Source organism: Desmodus rotundus, chromosome 4 (assembly GCF_022682495.2).
Source record: "Desmodus rotundus isolate HL8 chromosome 4, HLdesRot8A.1, whole genome shotgun sequence".
NCBI lineage: Eukaryota > Metazoa > Chordata > Mammalia > Chiroptera > Phyllostomidae > Desmodus > Desmodus rotundus.
Window position 1 is genome coordinate 159088204 of NC_071390.1, and position 24315 is coordinate 159112518.

The following is a 24315-nucleotide window of genomic DNA, read 5'->3' on the forward strand; positions in this document are numbered from 1 at the left end:
AGAATTTGGGGTTGAATCAGTGGTCAGCATGCAGAACACTGAACAAATGTAAAAAAGAACCATTATTATCTTCAGAGAAAAAGCAAAAGCTGTGCAAGAAATGAAACGTAATTCTCTACCTGTCTTACCTGTGAAGAGCATTTACATAGTTATCATAAATACAGGCATTCATCTACCTAAAACTGCAGGCGGGGTGTTCCCTTGGGAGCGGGAACGCTCCTTACTTGTGGTGGGGCAGGGGAGAGAGAAGCTGAATCATTGTCTGTCGTAGAAGATGATGTCTAAAACTGGAAAAAATCAAGCAGTATGAAGCATCCATTTAGAGAAGTAATATTTAGAGGCTAATAACCAAACCAATCAGTACAAAGTGATTTCCTCTGAGGAAAGAAAAACATGCTCACAGGTGATCAGTCTGAGCACCGCCTGAAGATTTGGGAGTCACTCTCATCCTGACAGCAGGGACCTGAGAAAAGGTGCACTTGATGACAGAAAGCCAAAGCAACAACGCTTTTGAAATCGTCAACTCCCATACGTGTATTCAATCTATGTTAACTACTCACCTTCTGGGATTGTGGGCCAGGCCACGTGCTCATAAATGACTATGACGGGATGGGCAGGACATATAAAGTTTACGATTGAGCGAGGAAGGCAAAACACAAACAAATCGTTATGACCCAGTGATGTAACTGAGTTGGTAGGCAAAGCATAATGAAAATGTGGGTACCAGTGATGTTTCAGAGTGCTCTAGAGCTGCACGGGCGATATGCTAGCTACTAGCCAACTAGCCACATGTGGCTGTTTAAATTTAAATTACTTAAAATTAACTACATTAGAAGTTCAGTTCCTTTGTTACACTAGCCAGCTCCATTTGGAATGCCCCAAGGCCACATGTGGCTAGTGGCCACCATATTGGACGGTGTAGACCTAGGGCGTTTTCTGGACTGCAGAAAGTTCTATTGGATGGTGCTGGCTTACAGTTTCTTTAAAATTTTTTTTAAATTTCATTTTTCAATTACAGTTTACATTCAATATTATTTTATATTAGTTTCGGGTGTACAGCAATCATATACTTTACAAAATGTCCCCCCGATATTTTCGGTACCCTCCTGGCACCATACACAGTCATTACAGTATTACTGACTCTATTCCCTACGCTGCACTTCCCATCCCCATAACTATTTTGTAGCTACTGATCTGTACTTCTCAATCCCTTCGCCTTTTCCACCCAGCTCCCCATAGAGGTTCTTAAATGGTGATTTTTTTTTTTACAGCATATTCAAGTACATTAAAGCCCTGAGGGGATCACATTCCTTGGGTCTATTAGTAAATAGAGCCTTACAGAGCTTGATATTTAACCAGCTAAGTTATCTGTACAAGGAATGACATTTTCTACTCTGCTGGAAATTTAGTTTTCAAGGGGAGCCACCCCTGGAGCTGGGAAGGGGATTTCTTACACCTCCTGATACTGTTTGGCCCCCAAACAGAGATGTTGGGGGCACATGCTTCTGGTGGTGACCAGAAGTCTGCAAGTCTTTGGGAAAGCCAGTTTGCGCAGTGGAAAGAGGGGAGAGTCCTGGAGAACTCAGAAATGCCTGAGTTTGAAATGTTAGCTCCACTACTTATTGGCTGTGTGGTCTCGAGCAAACCTCTCAACCTCTCCGAGCCTTTGTTTTTTGAGATGTGAAGTGTATTGATAATGCATGAATCAGGATTCACAGGTGGTGGAGGCACCAAATGGCAGCTGTCATTCTTCTCATTGTTCTTAATCTCCAACATTCAAGAAATGGCTGGTGAAGAGCGCCTCCCTCCCTGACCCCAATGGTAAGAGCTGGCTCTCCTCATTTCTCATTTCTTCTCATCACGTCTGTTTTCTTAAAGGAACTATCATTAACCAGCAAAGTAAGGACTTATCACAGGAAAGGGAATTTCTGTCCAAAGAAGGGAAAGGAAAGAAGGGGGAAGGGCACTGTCATTTACTGAAGTGTCTGGGACAGGACAGACCCACTAGCAGGGACAGAATGAGGTTCTAGAAATCCTCCCAATGTCTAAGGGGAGTCGAAGGATGCAGGGAAAGTGGCTAGAGGGGAAGGTTTGTGGGTGGTAAAAAAGAAAGCAGGGTGCGACAGAAACCCACAGGGATGGGCCGGGTTAGGTGGGAAGGGGCCGTGGATGCCAAGCCAAGGGCCCCACTCATTGAGATTCCTAGTTCACAATAATAACTGGTGGCAATGTGTCGGGCTCACTGGTGGGCCAGAGTAGAAGCCAATGGGAATTTTAGCCCGCCCATGACTTCGCCTCAGACAGGACTTTACTCAGAGTTTTTACTATCCAGGGGACAGTCATCTCGGTTCCCTTCTTTAACCCCCATGAGAAGAAAAACAAAGTTTCTTTCCAAGTGGAGTTAAGTTCTAAATATGATAAGCCTGAGTTGGCACTAACAGTGGCTGCAAGAATTAACTTTCCCTTGTAATTTGTGAATGCACTGAGGCTTGTTTTCGGGTTTTCTTTTATGGGCTTCCCCCACCCCCACCTCGGGCAGGGCCAGTCTCTGAATAGAAAGAAAAGCTCTCCAGCTGGGCTCCTTTCTCCGAACAAGCTTTGCAAGCTCGGCAACATCTTCCTTGGAGACGGTTCAGCTGGGGGCCTTCCCTGTACTCCAGGAGGAATTCCTGCCTCGCACACAGAGCCCCTTTGTTGTCAGAGGTTATGAGAAGTTAACCACTACTTCGCACAAGGAAATATCTTTTCCTCGTGTGAAGAAATGATCAAAGAGGAATGTCACTTAAACCAAGGAAAACAAAGCCATGATTTGTATCTAGAATCTCTACAGAGAAAAAAAGATCCTCGTTACTTCGGCACAGCACAGATATCTGCAGTATAGAGAGTAAAATTCACTCCCTATTGATGGATTTTAGTTTAGCCCTTAGCACATGCCAAATTCTGAGTCTTTTTTTAAAGTATAAAATGCCCTTGTCTTTTGCCTGCGCCCTGCTCACAAACGTCTCCAAGCTTTTCCAAATGGCTTAAAGCAAACCATTTCTCTCATTAAAGACAATATATTGTGTGTATTTGTATGTATACACACATATATAATATCCATATGCGAAACACATATACACACAGACGCACATAGACATATAAGCACACACTTTGGGGAAGGTCAGCCATCACCACAGCAACCCCACCGTGTGTTAGGTATTGCATCTTTTTCCGGGATTGTTTTCGTTTGTGCCGGTCTACCTGCCAGTGTATAACACAATATACAACCAACTTCACACCCTGCTCTCCTCCACTCTATTTTCTGTCTCTAGCCTCCTCCATCACAATACAAAATGTCCGTAATGACTGATTTAAATGACTGCAAATTATTCCAAGAGTGACCCCCTGCCGGTTAACTGACCGCTTCTTTCTACAGCTTAACATTTTTGGAACTTTCCATTTTTGGTTAAAGTCACCTCCTTGCACCTTCCAAGTTCAAAATCGAGGTGGCTGACTATAAACATTACATAATTGTAATGTGTGTGATGACGTTGATTTTTCTTGCCTTTCCACTTTTTCATTTTCTTCTGACATGAAGTGCAGATGGCCTGTAGGACCTGGCAACCAGAGGCCAGACAGGAGGCTGTTCCCTCATCACAGCCAGGAAATGCTGGGTCCAGGAGGCACCTCTGCTGTTCACATCCAGGACTGCAGGCAAAAAAGCTAGGAAAACCTGTCCCAGGCAGAAGTCCTCCTGTCCCAAACAGTTAAAGAAAAGACCCTGCACAAGGGACCACAGGGAATCACACTTGCATTCTTTAACTCCTAGTGAGTTAGTCCGACTCTCCCTGCAGCTCAAGTTCTTCCCAGGAGGAGGCAGCAAGCTGTCTCAGTCCCGGCAGCTGGGCCTGGGGAACAGTGGCTGACGACCATCCCATAACCCGAAGGTGCGCCGATGCCCTTTGAATAGCACCTTTACTATTTACAAAGTCCTTATTCTGTGACAATTTTCTCACATCGGCAGCATAAGAGATTCATCTCAGATGTGCAAACTATCTTCATTTACCAAAGGCTGGGAGGGGGAACGGGAGACGAGGGAGAGAGGCTGAGCCCCGCGCCAAATCATGGCCGCTGTAGTGCCATTGGCCCATTTATGTAGGGGGGCCAGGGAGGTGGCAGCCACAGACTGCCCCTCACTGGGGGCAGGCGGTGTAGTTACTTACGGTCAACAGCTTTTCCAAACCAAAACCTGGGGTTCTACATCTGACGCATGAGTGTGAGTGGGTGTGTGTTCGCACTGATGGTATCTGACACTTGAACATCCATTATGTGATTGAAGCTTTACACGCACTATTTCGCTTACTTCCCAGCTACTCTGAAATAAGCATTCCTAGCTCCCTGAGTAAAGGGTGGGGCAACAATTCAGAGTTTGTTCATTTCCATCACGGAGTGTTCAGAAGGACGGGATTCCTGCCACGCTTTGTTGGGCAGGCAGGGAATACGGGATGCAGGCGGTCTTTAACAGGTCTTCCCATCCACAAGGGGCCTCGAATGCAGACTCTTGACAAACACATGCCCGGAGCTATTCTGACAGGACTGACTGACCGAAGTCAGTGCTCATCACACAGCATTCCCCAGGTTTCCATAATAAATTACCTGCAGTTTCCCAAGCACTAACACTTTATCTTGAAAATAGGAACATTTTGCCCCCTTTATGCATGGGTACAGTATTGCAATTTGCACATGGGAGCATTAAAAATATTCTTGTTTTTATAATCCTGTTTTGTCATTATTTCAGTACTGTAATATACTGACAGCCTCAAAAACAACAACAGAAATATAATCCAAGACTCTTTCAACCTGTGAGAGACCAGGTTGAGTGTTTGCCAGAAGTGTCATGCAAAAGGAAGTATTGGGGATGAATTTCTGTGCAGTTAGCTTAAGGGAAGTTCTTGAGGTGGGGTCTACTCTCACACACCTTTTGTAGAGACTACATTTTTTGTGATTCCTTCAGCATTTACATCTTAAGAACCATAAGAGCTGCTATCTCATGGATTACGTACTTTGTATTGGCATGTAAGTAATCAATCACCCGTAGCTATGTTATGATGCCCCTGGTCCTCCAACTCCTGGACCTGTCCTTTGTCATGCAGGCAGGCAAGGTCCCTGCTGTCACGAGCCCATCGTTCTCTGCCCAAAGCTGGCCAATCGTGCCCAAGTGACTGAGACCATAGATATTAACAGGAGGGACTTGAACACATTAATTACGTTGTCCCCGGCTAAATTTTTCCCATTCCACAGTGAGATTCGTAATGTGTTTTGGCACTGTGGTTAATCTATCAGTTTTAGCAGAGAGAGAGAGACAGACAAATAAATGGCTGCTAAGCTGCTGTGAGTGAAGACACAGCATTTGTGGGGTGGGAAGTCCCTAAAAAATACTATTCTAGCTCACATATATTCGAGATTGGAACTGAAGTCCTGGGAAGGTAAGAGATTATTTTTGCTAAACTATGCTGCTGTTCTTGTCCAGAGCCTGGGTTAGGCCACCACCTTTTGTAAATAAAGTTTTATTGGAACACAGCTTTGCCCATTCATTTGTATGTTGTCATGACTGCTTTCCTGCTTCACAGCAGAGCCGAGTAGTTGCGACAGACACAGTATGACCTGCAAGGCCTAAAATATTTACTATCTAGCCCTCTACAGAAAGTGTTGACTACAGCTCTGGAGGATAAACAAAGTGTGTGAGGAGGTACAAAGACATGCCAGGACCCATGGGAGTGAATTTGGAAGCGGACATCGGGAGGCCTGCCAGCGTGCCCCGAGTGTGCTTGGAAGCAGACTCTCCAGCCCCAAGTTTGCAGACGACCGCAGCCCTGGCCAACAGCTTGACTACAACCTCATAGAGACTGTGAGCCCAGGCGCCCCATGAAGCTGGGCCTGAGTTCCGGACCCAGAGAAACAGTAAGACAAGAAATGTTTGTCCGTTTAACCTGCTAAATTTAGTGTCATTTTTTATGTAGCCATAGATAACTGAAACAATGGTGTCTCTTCAGCTGGACTCACTCTTTCAAGGTGAGTGAAATTCTGCCTCCCAGGTGAAAGCCCCATTGTGATCTGCTCTGTAGGGCTTTTAGGACCCCTGGTCCCCAACCCCGAATGGTGCCAACCATTTGAATGATCCCAACCATCAAAACACTGTCCCACCTGCTCACTCAGAGTCTATCCCGTGGCCATGTGGTCAGTTACATAGATGTCTGTCTCCCCAGCTGACGCTTACTCAGCTGTGTAACCACAGAATCTCATTTAGTGCCTATTACTCATAATGGAATATTAACAGTAAATATTTATTGAGTGTTCATATATGTTAAGCATTTTATGTGCATTACCTCATTTAACCCTCAGAACCACCTTATGAGGTATGTAGTGCTTTTAAGGCCATTTGAAAGGGGAGGAAACAGAAGTTGGGGAACTTGCCTTATATCCTGTAGCCAGCAAGTGGTGGGGCCAAGATCTGAGCTCTGACTAACCCTGGGGCCGCCACACTCGACTGCTTGGGACCCAGAGTCCCCGGATATCTGTGGCTTCTGTCTTGGCACTTCCACCTTTAACTGAGGACTTGGCAAAGTCACTCACACAAAGGGAACAAATTTCCTTGCCCATCAAGTGGCGGCAATGATGCCACTTTCCTATCTCTCATTCCTATCTCTTCATTCAATTTTAGCTGAATGAAGAAAAGACCTTTCATCCGTTTAAGGAAGCTATGGAGCGTCCAACCAGTATAGGTGCTCAGTTAATATATGTTAACTGACTGACCCTAAAAATCTGACCTCGTACTATTGATTCAAGACAGGAGAGTCTGATTAAAGAACAGACTGAACGGCGAAGGGATTGAGAAGTGCAAATTGGAAGTTATGAAACAGTCATGGCGATGTGAAGTTCAGTATAGGGAATGCGGTCAATAATATTGTACTAACCGTGTATGGTGCCAGGTGGGCGCTGGGAATATCGGAAAACAAAGTGTATGGTTGTCTCACCACTACGCTGTATACCTTAAACTACTGCAAAATAATATTGCATGTAAACTGTAATTGAAAAATAAAATTAAAAAAAGAAAGTAGAATTAAAGAGTGGCTTCAGGGTTGAGAAGACACCTGGGTCTGGCCAAGGCCCCAGCTGTGGCCAGGCTGAACCCCAGGACCTCTCCCGATGTGGGTCTTGGACATTTGATTCATTTTCCTAGAGGTATCCAGCCTCTAGGAAAAGTATCATCTATTTATTCTGATCAGACTGCAGCCAATGGCCTTAGGCTTAAATTGTATGTTTCCTGGAGCAGCTAAAAATTTAACTTTTTAAATTTTCAAAAGTTAAAAAAAAGTTGCTACTTCTGTATGGACTACCTGTCTCATCTTGCTTCTTTAATGTTACTGAAAAAAAAACAAAGGAAAAACAACATTGCTCCTCTCAGCACAGAAAAATCCCAAGAGACCAAATACTTCATCGGGGTTTCCTCTCAGCATCATTTCTGACAAATGAGGTAAAATAGACATCTCAAGAAAAGGGAGAACCTGACATGTGCCTAATGTCAAAACCAGGGCAAAAAATTCCGCCTAATCATCACCAGGAAAATGTGCTTTGTGAGTGATTCCCACCATTACTTGGCAATCCTCCCACTTTCTCAGGGAGGCAGGAACTCTGCAGATATGATTTGCCTCCATTAAGTTCAGACCTGGGTCTAAAATAACTTGCCCAGTTATTATTTTCATCTCTTCCACTCAAGCACCCTTAATCCTACCTGAGCACCTTTCCAGAAAACACCGAAAGGGTCCCTAGTTGCTTCTCTTCCTCCCTTCCTCCCTTCCTTCCTTCCTTCCTTTTTTACTTCTGTCACTCACTCATTTACTCATTCATTATTTTTTTCCATTAAAAAACATTAGATGTCCGTCCGAGTAAGATGGAAAGGAGGGCAGTTCTCAAAACTTTGTGTATTAAAATTTGCTCAGAGAAAGTAAAAAAGTTTGGTCACAGAAAGTTTGCTAATTTATAAGCTAAAATCAACAGAACAGCCTCCCTTCTGCACTGTGGAATGTAATGCGGAAACACAGTGCGGTACAATAGAAACAGTCCAAAATCAATCAAAGGAGAAGTGACTACGCAGATAAAAATGTACGTGACAATCCGCAGGTCACACAGTATTTCTAGAGAGTGGCACAGGGTAGAAGTAAAACAAGACCAGAAATTGACAAGCTCTTCACCTACTTTTAATTCACTCAACTAAATAAACATGAGTGTAAATTCCCAAATTTTGAATCCTTGATGTTTTCTTAGCTTGACATATCAACACAGAAAGTGTATTAACTTACTGTTCTTTGGAGGGAAAAAATCCCAGTGCTTAAGTCACAGATGGCTGGGGATGGAACCTACAATCTTCATTAGCAACAAAAGGGTCCATGTACATATGGCAACCAAATGCATGACGTTTCAGGAGAAACTTATCTGTAACCCACTTTTGGGTAGTTTAAAGACTTCTTGACAGTATTTTTCTTGTTGGTGGACTAATGCCAAAAATTCAATATCATTAGAAGTTGGCATGTTCTTTTGATTTTCTTTTTTTGACAGTGAGATAAAGATCTATGCTCCTATTTCAACTATACCCCAAAATGGTGCGATGTTTTGGGGAAGGCAAGGATTTGACTGCGGTTCTGTCAGATGAAAAGTGTGCAGACAAGTCATACCTCATTGGCAGTGGTGTGCTAGCAAATGTTTAGCAACTGGCTCTACAGAAACCAAAATATTTATTATTATAATCAAGGATGTGTAATACACAGTGTACAAATAAAAATAAACAATGCTTTGTTTTTACTGTAAATTCCATTTAGACAAATTGATTTTCACAGGATGCTTTTCCAGACTCTTCTATCCATAGTCAATTTACAGTTGCGACCAACAGAACTAGTTCCGACATGAATATCGGTTGATATTTCATTTACATTAAGTACTTAGATGAAAGTGAAATGTGAGCGCAAATGCTGGAATTTTGCTTGCTTGTTACTGACATGAGCACACTCTTTGCTGAAGCAGATAATAGGTTTTGAATACAGAGAGAAATTTCCTCAGGAAATTTTTTGTGTTATTTTCACGTAATAGCTAAAGACAGCAAACTTTTATTTTTAATTCTCATTAACATTTTCTTCATCACATTCCTTTAAAAATATATTTCATTTATTTATTTTTGGACAGAGGAGAAGGGAAGGAGAGAAAGAGGGAGAGAAACATCAATGTGTGGTTGTGTCTCATGTGCCCCCTACTGGGGACCTGGCCTGCAGCCCAGGCATGTGCCCTGACTGGGAATTGAACCGGCGACCCTTTGGTTCACAGGCCTGTGCTCAATCCACTGAGCTACACCAGCCAGGGTTTCATCACATTCTTAAGTGTAGTCAAGGAACACAACATTAAATTGAACCCGATTTATAGCATCTGCCAATTTCCATGGTGTAAATGCTCCTGTCATGGCTGATTTCAGGCTTGTAATCTCAAGTCACTGAACACAAAGTTGAAAAGAGGCATTTCTACATTATACAGTGTTTCTAACCATACAGATAAAATAGATCTAAATTAAAAAACAACAAAGACTAAAGTAATTAGGAAATGATGAGTTCTGAGTATTTATGAACTTTCTTTTTAATATAATTCATTTGCCTATACTTTAATAGAATTTAAGCTTTTGATATCACCTCACAAAATTTCTGAAATTCCAAAATTCCCTAGCCAGCTCCAGCACAAGATTTCAGGGTTCTGAACCTGAAGGGCAAATGCATTTCCCAGACAACTTTCCCTCAGCCACATACCACTGACCTCCAACTAAATGACCCTACAGCCCAACTTCCCCTGCAATGAGTTAATCAGTCTCAAGGGGTGGGATGTCTGGCATCAAGTTCCCGGTGGAGTATTAACATTTAGTGAGAGAAAAAAATGACTTCAGCATGGTCGTGCGACTTGGAGGCAATCCTCAGTTTCCTCACATGTAGAATGGGGACGATACTTTTGCTAGTGCTGTCATAAAGATTAGAGATAATGCAGCAAAGCTCCTGGAATAATGGGATAATGCCTCAGATACAGCAGATGTGGAATAACTATTTATCATTAAGATGATGGCAGAGTTACTGTAAAAGATTCCTTTTTTGTAAACATATGGGTCAGTCAGGTGAGCGGCCCCCTCTCCGACAGAGAAGCAGTATCAGGTGTGACTGACTAAAGAGCACTGTTGAGAACAAATCCAGTCACAGTCAGATTTGTTGAGTGTATGGAAGATTGCTCTCTGGTTCCAAGGATCGCTATTTTTATCTCCTCAGGAAAGGAAAAGAAGAGAAGAGGAGAGGAGAGAAGAGAAGAAGAGAAGAGGAGAGAAGAGAATAGAAAGAAAAGGAAAGAAGGAAAGAAAATCTGTAACTGAAGTGTTGGAGCACTGACCCAGAAGGTAACCTCCACAAGTAAATGTTTTTATGTTGGAATCAGGGGCTAGAATTTAGGGAGATTCCTTTGACACCTGTGAAATGGGCACAGGCAACAGTGTGGGGAGCATCTTGTTTGGATGAAAGACAAAATCTTTTAGAGTTTTGGATACTTTCAAAAATTTGTTGCCGTAGAATATTTATCATTATTTCTGGGATTCCATGCCTCTTTAAGATCCTTCCTATAACATCTCTTTTAATTTTTTTAAAGCACACATTTAAAAAAGAGTAATGTTAAACAATACAAATACAAAAAGGCTTACTTTTTAAAAAAATATGTGGAATAGGGGTAATCATTCCTACCTCACAGTCTTAGCGGTATTAAGTGCACTAAAGAATCCAGCTCGTGGAGTGTGCCCAGCACGCCCCGCCGGGGGGGGGGGGGGGGGGGGGGGGGGGGGGAGACACACACCTAACAGCAGCTGTTGTAGGCAGCACACTGCACTCTCTCCTCCTTTCCAATCAGCTCAAGGTTAACTGGGGGAGGGGTGCACAGACAAAACTCCAAGCAGAGGCCGGATTCCTCCTGTCTACTCAATGGCCAGGTAAACAGGCTGAATTGACCCATTTTCCCCCTCGGAGATTGTATTTTCTTCCAAAAATGAAAAGAACAGCAGCCTGCGTGTGGTAGGTATTAACCGGATCAAATCTCAAGGAAGTCAGAGATTCTAAGCCCTCATTTGTCCTTTTATGTTGTAGACATTTGTAAACGCTACTCTTTTCTCTGGATTTCAGGAACACCAAGGATTAATTGTCAAGCCATGGGCAACTTTGGCAAATGCTAAGCATTTCAAGCACAGAACGTGTAACAGAGCCACCAGGAGTCAGCCTAGCCTTATGTCCTAAGATATTTATAGCATCAATCATACACAATCATATATGGCTAGGGAGAAAATATAAGGGAAGAAATACATATGAGTCTTAAAGCTAAAAATATTAAAAGAAAAGAGTTATGGGCTCTAGTCTGAAGCACCTACATCATCATAAATATATTTATGTAGCACACTATGGAAAACAATTTGATAGGTTTCTGGGGAAATCACAGAATTTAGCCTAGAAACAGGTGAAAATCAAGGACTGAAGGTAACCCTGTTAAATTTAGCCTCATTCAAATCTGAGATTTGAGTTCTAGTTGCAATTCATGTTTCATAAAAACTCAAGCTAGATTGCTGGGCAGGAAACACTCTAAATTGAAAAAAATGCACAAAATACGATAAAGCAAATATGACTAGTTGTCATAATTAAAATCTCAAACCATGAACAGTGAACCAGGTTACCTAAACTGAAGTTTTAAAAGTAATAATAAAGTATACGTGTGTGTGTGTGTGTGTGTGTACACATGCCTTTGTGCAAACTTAAGCTGGAAGGAACAACGAAGTTTTCCTCTCCTGGTAGAGTTTACATAATGTACTCTAGGGCTAGGCCTGTTCATGAGAACAGTTCCTTCAACTACAGTGTTTTCAAATTTGAATACCCATTGCTATATGTTCTATGTGAATTTGGAAGGAATGCAAAGAGAACTTACAGTATCATCGGTCTTTCTAATTCAATCGCAAGCCCTTCTTTTCCTGGACTCTTGTGAGTGGATTTCCAGCCTAGAAAAACACTGTGGCGAATCAATATGGACTCCTTTCTCTCTCTGGGCAATTGCAGGAGGAACTGCAAGATTTTTGTTTGTATTTTTTCTGAAGCATTTTCTTACCTCATCAGGCTTGTGACATCATCAGACCTACAGTGGAGCTGTTCTGTTGGTTCTTCTTTCTTTTCCCCAAAGAGGTGCCCCAAAAGCTTACATCCCAAGACTAAAATCCTAGCAGGTTCTCAGAACTTTACACGGTTGTGCAATGGTTAAAAACCAAACAGAAAGCCCAGACCAGGGCCCTCCTGGCTGGGGTGTGGCTGCAGGTTGGCTGTGTGGCTGAGGGCTATTGCTTAACATAATCAAACACTCAGCACTAACCACTGACTAGGCTCAGCGATTACATATTAAATAGAAGGAGCTATATACCTTTCCTTGCTGAAGACAAGACGTGAATGGAAACCTGAAATCCCTTCAGTCAAAGCTCCTCAGGGTTCAATATCGCAGTGCCTTTCAGCCACTAGATTCAAGCACTACCTGGAGTAAAAACGAACCCACTGTTAACTTCCTAAAGTTGATGCTTGACATAATTAAAACGGGTGGAAATGGAAACATTCAATTTAAAAAATTCTGAAATGAAGCCAAATATCACTGTTTATATTGGTGTATTATGGTTCATACTTTACACTTATTCCCTGATGAAGCTTAATACATATCAGGAGCAAGGCTGTGAATTGACATTAAAAAAAAAAATCCCCAACTCTACAGAATGTATACCATTTCCGTCATTCATTGCAAATCGCCATGAATCAATCCAAGTGAGCCAGGCAGTTTTTGAATGTCGCTAGTCCACTGAGGCATCTTAGAAGTTCGAAGCAAATACAAAACTCTCAGGCCCAAATATTTTGTAAACAATTGCTATACATTTTAATAATTAAAAAGTATTTATTGTCCATCTATATGTACCTATAACCTAGCACTGTGCTAGCCATTATGGAAAAAGTTAAAAAGTATATGACTCACTCGCTCCAAGAATTTTAATAATCTAATTAAAAAGCTAAATCCAACAACACATGAAGCAATTTGATGATAACCAAACATAAACACCACGGTACTGGATGCCAGTGATGATAACCAAACATAAACACCACGGTACTGGATGCCAGTGATGATAACCAAACATAAACACCACGGTACTGGATGCCCGTGTGACGGCAGCTGTCAGTCTTCAACTTGGCTCTGCTGCACCCACCCCCTGGGTTAGAATGTACAGGTGTCCTTTACGGTGATGTCCATAATTCACTTCATGAGAAACGGTATGACATGAATGTTTGGTGTATGACACTCCGGGGTGGTCAGAAATTTACACTAGTGATCAGCTAGTGTCTAGTTGGGAAGATCATAAATAGAAGTGGCTACTAAATGCAACTGCAGCTTCATTCATTAATATGAAAACTAGTGAATGACTTAAATGGGTTTTCATTGGTGAACTCAGTGGCTTATTAATCAGGAAAATAGATGTTAGAAATAGACACCACTTGTGGGATTTGAGGTGTGCAGGTGGCTTCCCTGGCCCTGGATGAACAGAGAGTAAGAATCCATTGTGCACACTCCCAGGCACATGATTTCTGGTGCTCGATGCTGTCTATAAAAATAACAGAAACCTATGTGTGGAATGTTGTCAGGTCTGACTTAAGCATCTTTTCTGTAGGGTGGTGGTAGGAGAGCTTAGAAGAATAGAGCATTGGAATTTCAAGTTTACAAAACATACTGATGTACTACTTTGTGCCTGCTCGCTAATAAATGTGGATTAAAAACATACATGTGGATTATTTGGTCTGAGACTTGCTTTCATTATGTCCTGGCAGGGATGACGTTGAGAAGGGCTAATTCTCACCCACCTCAAGCTTTCCTGTGGCTACTGACATCTACCCTTGATCCGTTTTGGTTTGATATTCTTACACGCTGGGAAGACCTATTTTAAAGTTAAGGGCTGTCAGCCCTTACTAACTGGTTGTGTGGCTGACCATGAATCCTCTAGGTTCTAGTTTAGTCCCATTAAATGAGGGTGACAACACTTACTCCTGGGGTCATTATAAAAATTAAAGACAATTATGTGCATAGCCCAGTTAGCTGCTCATTCACTGCTAGTTTCCCTCCCCCACATTACTGTCCTGTTATACTTTTCCTGTCCCAGAGGAAACACACAGATGCTTGCAGAATTGAAAAGTGCGGCCTCTTTCTCTCTAATTTCCATTTTAGTTTCTTGGGACAACAAATTTAGGGATGGTAAAGTTGGTGCCTATACGACTCTGTCATAAATCTGGATGTCGTGAATCATCAGAGGATGGAATCCTTTCCCTTCCCTTCCCTTTTCTAGCACCCAGAGTCCTTCCTCCCGGTCTTCTGGAAGCCTTTGTGCCCATTCACACTTCTAGGGCTCTCCATGGGCAATGACTGCTTTGCTCTCTCAATATCACCTGAGCCATTGCCTTAAATACACTTAAGAAGAGGATATCTCTTTAACTTTCATTAAAAACAAAACCCTTTCTTCACTGAGCAGTAACAAAATGAGAAACCACTGCAGAATGCTTAGTAAGTGTGGTAGCAGGGTCCCAGCTGGTCCCCAGTGATCCTTGCCTCCTGGGATCACATCCTTGTGGAACTAGTGTTCTTCGTACCCTGGATCCGAGCTGGTCTATGTGACTGATAGAATGTGGCAAAAGTCACCAAGCACGATTGTCGAGGCTAGGTAAGGAAAGGCACTGCAGCGTCTGCAGCAGCCTCTTCAGTTGTTCACTCCAGGGGAAGCCAGAGGCCGTGCTGTGCAGGCACTTTAGAGTGGAGAGGCCCATGGGGATGAACCAACTTGAGCTGCCTTGGAAGTATGCCTGCCAGTCCCAGCCAAGCCCCAGTGACTACAGCCACGGCTGATGTCGCACTGCAACCTTGGGAGAGACCACAGCCAGAAAGGCCCCAGTAGGCCACTGTCAAATTCCTGACTCAGGAACTGCCGGAAGATAAATGTTTACTGTGGTTTTAAACCACCTGAGTTTTGGGGCAACTTGTTATGCAGCAATAGATAACTAATATGTTAAGAATGCATTTCCTGTTCTCAATTGGCTTCCTGGTGGGGATCATCTAAGGGCAGGCAGTGTCTTTTAAAGAGGGAACCCACTTTATACTCTACTGTTAACTCTGTCACTTTCTCCTTCTGAAATGTACCTGCTAGTAAGGCTGTGAGGGAAACACTACTTGATTGTGCCTCCCGGAATTCCTGTGGAAGCGCAGCCCCCACTGTAATGGCAGGTGGAGGGGAGGCATGTGGGAGGTGATGGGTTCAGACGAGGTCATGGTGGGGTGAGTGAGCGCCCTTGTAAGAGGCTAAGATCCTGCTCGCTCTCTGACTCTCTCCGTGTGCCTGCACCAAGGCAGCGCCTGTGAGCACTCGTCCAGGAGGACGGCCCTCACTGGGAACCTAAGTTGGAACCCTGGACTTAGACTTTCAGTCTCTGGACTGTGAGAAATATATGTTTGTTGTTTAAGCCACCCGGTCTATGGTGATTTGGTATAGCAACCGGAACTAAGACAGGAATGTTTCCTGTATAATACACAAGAGTATTAATTTCTGTTTACTAAGGACCAAAACACACATAGCACATAACCCTCCCTTCAGTCTTTGCTATACACTGAGTGTTTGTTCCCCTTGAATTCATATATTCAAACCAAAACCCCAATATGATGGTATTAGGAAGTAAGGCCTTTGGGAGGTGATTGGGTCATAAAAGGACAGAGCCCTCATGGATGGGATTCGTGTCCTTATAAAAGAGTTCCCAGCGGGCTCCCTGTCCCTCCCACCAAGTGAGAACACAGGGAGAAGACCGATGTCTGTGAGTCAGGAAGCTGGCACCCCCCAGAGACCAACTCTCTCTGTGTCCTCACCTGAGACTTCTCAGCCCCCAGAACTGTCAGACATAACCGTGTGCTGTTGATAAGCCACCCAGGGTTAGGCATTCTGTTAGAGGATCCCGGGTGGACTAACGCAGTCACATAAGAAGACTGAGTGGCGAACTCCAGTAACTGCAAAGGACGGACTCATGTCCTATTAGGCACACAAGGCTAGAGGTACGTCAGTGAAGTCACCGTTAGTGACTGTTTTATTGCACAATATATGGTCACTGGGGAAGATTTAGAACATGCAGATGAAGCAAAAATGTAATGAATGCCATTTGATTATGTACTTCTAGCCTTTTTTCCTACTTAAATTTACATCATGAATATTTTCTATATTATGATGAGCAAGCTCTGTGGAATCTACTACTGTGCCATGGACCAAGTAGATAAGCAATAAATTTTTGTTGATTAAGCCTAGAATGATCATTAAACTGGTAGATGCTAAGAAGTGAGAGTTATGGTAAATTTATGTTCACAGGTGCATTAGGTTATTTATTTATTTTGATAAACAATTAAAAATTTTCCTTTTGGAATCCTCTAACTCATCACTAGTTAGAATGAATAATTACATGCTCTTGGACCTCTGTGTGGTAATATGTTGATAAGTCCACCTTTATTTAAGTGTGTATTGGTAGGATATCAGGTAAAGACAGTGGAATGAACATACTCATCAATTTTGGCCTCCACCTGAATCTTATTAAAAGTAAAGTAATTATATGAGCATACATATATATATATATACACATTCATATACATACATCTATATCTTCTCTTTCTTTTTTTTTAAACCTCACCAGAGGATATATATATTGATTTCAGAGAGAGAGGACGGGAGAGAGAGAAAGAGAAACACTGTTTGGTTGCCTCCCATATGCACTAGTCCTCCCGACTGGAGACCAAACCCACGACCTTTTGCTTTACAGGAAGACACTCAACCAACTGAACCAACCTGCCAGGGCAACATCTGTATCTTTTCAATAACAGAAGTGGGCTTTTCAATTACAGCAGTTACAGAAATGCTGTAATTGAAGTGACAGTAACAGCATTTTGGAAGCTAGAAAGTGGGTGGGTGGTGGCCACTCCCACAGTGGCCCCAAGAAAACTGAGTGAGAGGCTGGGGGTGGAGGAGTCCCATGTTTTACATGCAGGGATCTCAAAAGGTGCCAAGCAGCAGGTGCTTCAGGCAGATGCTGCCCAAATGGTTTGGGGGGGGGTGTTGAACTGTGATTAAGAAGCAGTTAACACCCCCCTCCTTTCCCCTCCTGCAAGCACCTGGTGACAGTACCTCCTCCACCTGAGCAGCAGCCTGAACGTTTACCCTGTGGTGAGGGCAGGTCAGAGGTCTCTGAATTAGGGGATATACAGGAGATATTGGGGGGAGATGCTAGATATACATAGGAGGAAGGTTCAGTGAAATGGACATAGCATACCGAGATTCCTCTTTTCTCCTCCTCAACCTCACCTCCCAAACACTGGCAGCCGGCCCTTACCCGCCTAGGGCACCGGACCAACCCAAGGGGAAAGCCTGAAAGATCCTGACATTGAAGCCCCCTAACAAGTGGTTCAGCCTGGTCATCACAGCAAAGGCACCATCCATGAGGGCTCCCTCCCACGTCCCCTGCCCCCTCGCACGCACTGCCAAGTTTGTGCTCAGAATTTCACTTTTTAGTTCCCTACTCTTACACGTGAAAAGAACACCAATGCTACCAAATAGCCAAGGAAAACCAGAGCAATCTGGAAGGATCAAGAAATGGGAAGCAAAATGAAAGTGCCCAAAATTGTTATTAGAAAATCAGAGATAAGGGAAATACAAAATGTCTTGAAGCAAGAACGTGATGCTGTTAGGAAAAAAGGGGCATTCAGAGAGCAAAAAAGACCTCTTAGAAACTAAAAACTCGGCAGCATAAACAAGAACCTCAGTGGAAAGAATCCATGTTAAACTGAAGACACTATAGCAAGAAGACAAAGAAGTAAATAATAGGAAAGAAAAACATAAATAATCCAGAAAGTCCAAGATCAAGAAAACAACACAAAACACCTAAGGAGAAGAAAACATTCATGAAATAATTGAAGAAAATTCCCCCACACTGGAAGGTAGATTTTCTAGATTTAAATAGCCCCTGAGTGCCCAGCACAGTGGACTTCAAAAATGAGGTACATCACTGAAATTTCACACTAGGATAAAAACATTTAACCAACTTCCAGAGAAGAGAATAAAGTTGTATATAAAGGATGGGAAATTGACATGGTGGTATATTTTTCAACAGTCGTATTGTGAACAAGTACACAGTGTAGTAGACAATGTCTCCAAAATTCTGAAGAAAAAACAAAGAAAAAAGTTTTGCATGAAAATGATTTCCAACATTGAACTCTCCATTTAATCCCTCTAATGATCAAGTCAGGAGATGGGATACAGACACATTTTGAGAGAGACAAATATGTACTTAAATAATTTTTAGTTCCACGAACCTCTTCTTAAAAGCTACCGGAGGGTGTGGTCTATGAAAATGAGGGGATAAAACAAGAAACACGGAGACATGAGGTCTAGGAAATAGGAACTGCAACGCAGGAGGGAAGTGAAGGGACTCCTGCAGGTGGTGATGACAGGGGGCTTCAGGGGACCCAGCAGAGAGGGTGGGTAGTCCACATGAGCAAGTCGGGAGTCTCTGAGAGAGACTTCTGCAAAAGCATGAAGTTGATATCATCGATGTAACACCTCTATAGGATTTATCAGTTTCCTCTAGAGGAAACTGATAAATCATGGAACATCTTGAGAGAACATTTGGACAGCTGGAAAGTATTTACATATTGAAAGAATGGCAAATACATAAAACACACACACTAAAAACAAACAGATAAAAATAAATACTCCAGAAAAAAGAAAACTATGAACTCCAGGAATAAGTTGTGCTGGTTAAGAAACAAATAGTTTAACACATGCCCCATTTGGGAACAGCATATGTAGTCATAATAACGTAAACCTTGGATAGTTTCCTAATCAAAACTGAGATTTGAGTATATTGTGTAGATGGCAATGGACAGTTTGTGGTGTGAATGAAGAGCATAAAGAGCGAAGTGTCATCTCCTGCAGGGAAAGTGATGTACAATGAACGCCCCAAACGAAAAACTCAGGAGGTGGCGGTACTTACTTGCCACTAAGGTATATGGAGGTAAATGTCAAGCAAAGAATTGAAAGCGTTTCTTTGGGGCAGAGGAATAGAGAAGCAGGGGAGCTAGGACCTGTTTTTTTCTTAAGAAACCTTGCAGAACTAGCAGGTCCTTTAACCTGTACCCTACTACATAGATAACTTTGATGAAACACTATAAAACAATTTAAAGTGTAATAGTATACAGAGAGCTAACCTGCGACTGAGTTTCCAAGTAACATTATGTAATTTTGATCAATAATATCTGGGGCGTTCACTTTCCTTCTTTATAAAGGGAGAGACTTGGACTACATCATGTGTAGGGTCCTTTGCCCGCTCTCTGCACGCGTTTATTTTCAGTATTTCTTTGTGTGAGTGTCTGGACTTACGAACATAAACACATGGAGAGCTGATAATCAACAGTGGAACTCCCCTGATTATTCTGATCAATAACAATTAATATGCATTATCCACATATCTACAAAGACACAATCTGATCCTACCGAGAGAAGGCGGCACGCCCGTCTACCGATCTGTAGAGAAGCGTGTGAGGCTGCATCTCTGTCTTCCTCTGTGAGAAGCCACGGGAAGAGAGCTCAAGTTCCCTGTTGTTTAGACTCTGACCCGTGACGCATGGCTATGCTGACCTAAAAGTTAATATTTAGCCATCTCCGTGAGTTAAACTGGCTTGAGGACATGGTGGGGGGAAAAGGAAGGGAAGTGCTGTAAACTCTGGGAGAAATCTGTACTAAAGTCCGTGTTAATCTTGGTAGCATAGCGAGTCCCTTGCACTCTCTCTAGCAGATGCCAAGGGAGAAAATGGCTAGTCCTTTAACACTACCAACACTAAAATGGGGAGGGCTGGTGTGGCGCTTTGAACTAAAGAGAGAATTAAAGATTGTCCAGTTCAAACTTCCTATTGCTTCCCAGCTTTGTGACTCTAGGGCAAATCACAATTGCTCCATGCCCTGAGTTCCTTCTCCATAAATTGAGGATAATAATACTATCGCCATGTGGTGGTTAGGAGAATTATATGTGTTAACACCTGTTGAACACTGAAAATGGTGTCTTGATATACTGTCTCTAAAAATAGATGCAAAGAACATAACCGATTTGCAGGGGCTGTGGGTTCATCTCTCTCTCTCTCCCTCCCTCTCCCTGACTCTTTTTCTCAGATATGTAACCTGGTCTTCAGAGATCTAAGGGGAGAGAATTTCCCATGACAAATTTGGTTAAGTCAATCACAAAAAGTCAAGGAGGAAATCGCTCGTTGACCATAGTAATCCCGTTCAGTAAAATCTCCGGTTACAGTCATTGGCACCAACACTGTGGATCTCACACTAACGCTTTCCTTTGATGTTTGGCACTCCGGATGTATTTTAGCAAACTGTGCTGGTGCCAAGTCAAGGAGTCCAGCGGCTGATTTAGGGACACTCTTTCATTCTTTTTTGTGATGCCAGGCCCTCAACAATATCTGGCACACAGAAAAAGACCTCAGTAAACGTTTGTTAAAGTAAAAATGGGAAAATACATTGGGTATGTTTTTCCTAGTCAAAAGTTGTGTAACCAGACTTTACAGTCACTCACAATTCTCTCATCTAAGTTTTCTTTTTCTGTTTATACTAAAACTTTTATAGTTCAAAACACTATATTAAGTGGACTGTTATCATGTCATATTATAGTATGTATAATTTATACTAAAAAATTAATAAAGAAGATTGTTATCCTAGGGAAATGGTACTCTTTATTTTTGCTTAAAAAAACTCCCAAAGAATTTAACCCCTGTCAGATACATGGTTTGTAAATATTTCTTCCCATTCCATAGATTGCCTTTTCACGCTATAGATGGCTTCCTTGGCTGTGCAGAAGCTTTTTAGCTTGATGTTGTTCCACTTGTTTATTTTTGTTTTTATGGTCATATCTAAGAAATCACTGCCAAGATCAATGTCACGAAGGTTTTCTGCTCTGTTGTCTCTTGGAGTTTTATAGTTTCAGGTCTTATGTTTATGTCTTTAACCCATTATGAGTTGGTTTTTGTGTGTGGTGTAAGATAAGGGTCCGATTTCATTCTTTTGCATGTAGATGCCCAGTTTTCCCAACATAATTTGTTGAGGAGACTATCCATTTCCCATTATGTATTCATGGCACCCTTGGCAGAGCCCTGATGAGTGGGATTAGTCCCTTATAAAAGAGGCCCCAGAAGGTTCTTTCACCTCTATGCCACGTGAGGCTATAGCAAAAGGAGAGCTTTACATGAACTGGAAAGTCGGATCTCATCCGATGCCTGTTGCCACTTTGATCTTAGACTTTCTGATCTCCAGAGCTGTGAGAGGCAAATTTCTGTTGTGTAATCCAGTCTATCATATTCTGTTATAGCAGCCTGGATGAACTAAGATACCATGTATACATGAGTTTATTTCTGGGCTTTTCGGGGCTCTCTATTCTGTTCCATTGATCTATATTCTGTTTATAGCAGTGTCATACTGGTTTTAATTACTGTAGCTTTGTACTATATTTTAAAATCAGGAGGTGTGATACCACTAGCTTTGTTTTCCTTTCTCAAGATGGCTTTAGCTATTCTGAGTCTTTTGTGGTTTCATATGAATTTTAGGGGTTTTTTTTTGTAAAAAATGCCATTGTGATTTTGACAGGTATTGAAATGAGTCTGCAGATTGCTTGGGTAATGTGGACATTTTAACAATATTAAGTCTCCCCATCCATAGACACATACCTTTTTTGATTTTCATGCAGACCACAGGTGTCAACTGGAAGCATCTTGGGTAAATGGGGATGAATGGTTACCCTGTCTCTGGGTGATAGGGATAAGGAGGTGCAGATTTCACTTTGGTGAACTCTGTATTTAAGGTGCTTAATAAACATTCAAACATTGGTGTTCAGCTGGCAGCTGTATACATTGGCCAGAAACTTAGGTTCAATATAAAGATTTCAGAGTCATCAACAATACACCTAATAAATAAAGCCATAAGACTGAACAAAAACATAGAGACAATAAGTATGTGTTGTTAAAGACCAAATTCTGAAGAACACCGCTTAATGTGGAAAAAGAAAAGATTACAAAGGAGATTCATAAATGGCAGCCAGAGGAGTAGGAAAGAAAATGTAGACGCTTGATTTCATTCCTTACCATATCTTTTCACAAGACTTGCAGGATGAAATGACTTCTGGCCAAAAAACAAGAGCAGAATTGTCCCATTTTGCCCTGGATTTGGATGAAAATTAATAATCAGGTACAACTCCAAAACGAGACACCGGAGCGGAGCCACGCTGGGTCTACAAGGAATCGTACATGAGAGGGCACTGTGTTTACACTTCGCCAAGGTCACAGCACCTTCCATGTGCAGCTGAAAACATCACTCCTATCTGAACAGTCAAACAAGTCATACAGGGAAAATGATTTTCCTCTTCGTTTCTGTTTCTTTACTAGTAGGTTGGTTCAGGAGTAAATGCATGAGACTTTTATTTAAAAAAAAAAAGTAGTGAGTGTGGTAATGGAAACGGGCAAAGTGTTTTAGGGAGTAAGGATCGGCCCCGCTGTGTTAAATTCCTTTCAAAGGTCTAAGCAAAGGACTGTAAATGTCTCTTAGATTTAGCACCAAGGTGGTAATTTGCAGTTTTGGTGACGTGGTGAGTCTGGACTGCTATGACTTACCCAGCAGTAGAGGGTGAGGAAGTAGAAACACTAAGCACCCACAACCCTTAGAAGAAGCTGGCTTTGCAGGGAAGGTGGGAGATAGTGAGGAAGGAGGAGGTCTGATTAAAGGGAGGTCTGGTTAACTTGGGGAACTTTTCAAGTTGCTGAGATACAGTGATAGGAGTCAGTTGGAAAAAAGGGAGGAGTTGCAGAGAGAAGAAAGAGACAGGAGGAACAGTGAAGGATTAATGAGCCTCAGACAGGGGATGGTACAGAATAGGTGGCCCTGGGCTCAGGGTCTTCATTTTATGCATTTTCCTGTTTTGCAGAGACTGGAAAGCTAAAAGATTTCCCAGACTCTCTCGCAGCAGGGTTCCCATACAGACTTGGATGAGAAAGGAGGCAGGAAGTGAGACAGAGGCTGGACTTTGGCTACTTTCCCTTAGCAGTGTCCCAGTGTCCAGGTGCTCTGTGGATGTCGATAGGCTGAGTGCGAGCCTTCTTCTTTTTTTTTTAACTTATGCAGCTGCATTAGGCATGGTGTGACTCTAGGGCCATCATTTGCAGCAGCTCAGCAGCGAATTGCAGCTAAGACAGTGCTCCTGGACTCAACCATTCCAAGGATCGTTTCCAGTTCCCCTCCTTTTTGGTTGTGTGAGAGGCAGCGCCCTGGGAGGACGAGTTCCGTGCGGTGTTTGTGTTATCAAGCCTGCTACGCTAGCCTTTCCAGGGAGATTGGAAGCTCTGAATTCTAGGTATTAAATTTCATTTTGTTTGAAATAGCTAATGTAATTTCTGTTTTCTGCGAGTGAACTCTGACAGAGAGGGGCATCTATTCTTGTAGCAGGAGGGAAGGAAGAAAGGTTGAGGTTGGTATAGATAATTTTTTTGGAGATGGCAATCTTCTTAAATGCAGAATTTTTTAAAAGTGGGGGTGTGCATCGTGCCAAAGGGTTCCTGGAGAGAATTCGGGGCTTCTGTGAACTTAAATAAGAAAAAATCTCATTGCCTTCTGTACTAACCTCTAACTAAAATTTAGTATTTATTTGTCCCTCACTGCTTGGCTTATTTCACTAAAAAAAAAAATGAGCTTATACCCTTTGCGACAGCATTGATGGAACTGGAGAGCATTATGCTAAGCCAGGCAGTGAGGGACAAATACCATACGATCTCACCTTTAACTACTGACATTTTAGAAACGATCATTCTTTTTCGTGGGGGACTGTGTTTTGCACTGTCGGGTGTTGAGCAGCTTTGACCCACTGTATACCAGCAGTGCCCCTTCCTGACTACAGGACACCCAAAGGCAAGTGTGGCCCTGGTGGAGAGCTGCTCGGGTGAAGAAATGCTAAGCGTGAGGGGTGGAGGTGACTGGGTCTGAGATCCGAGGAGAGCAGAGAGTTTAAAGTGAATGCAATAGGGGGTGGCTGAGAGAAGTGACAAAAGCAACGTGTGGTTGAACAAGGTTGAGGGACCAGCTGAAATCGACAGCAATAC

General features: G+C 42.5%; 1 protein-coding gene across 10 annotated transcripts in view; it reads right to left on the reverse strand.

The window, feature by feature from the left end:
- PGCKA1 (PDCD10 and GCKIII kinases associated 1) overlaps window positions 1-24315 on the reverse strand; it is a 73439-nt gene that overhangs the window by 20418 nt on the left and 28706 nt on the right. For 3 of the 10 annotated variants that reach the window (XM_053922304.2, XM_053922302.2, XM_053922301.2), the window contains exon 2: window positions 22312-22386. The exons of 3 other annotated variants lie outside the window; for them this stretch is intronic. The gene's annotated coding sequence lies outside the window, so the exon portion shown is untranslated. Of the gene's footprint in view, window positions 1-12189; window positions 12338-19669; window positions 20163-22311; window positions 22387-24315 lie in introns of those variants that run through there. 4 more of the 10 variants (XM_045182642.3, XM_045182646.2, XM_045182644.3 and 1 more) reach the window with 4 other exon arrangements.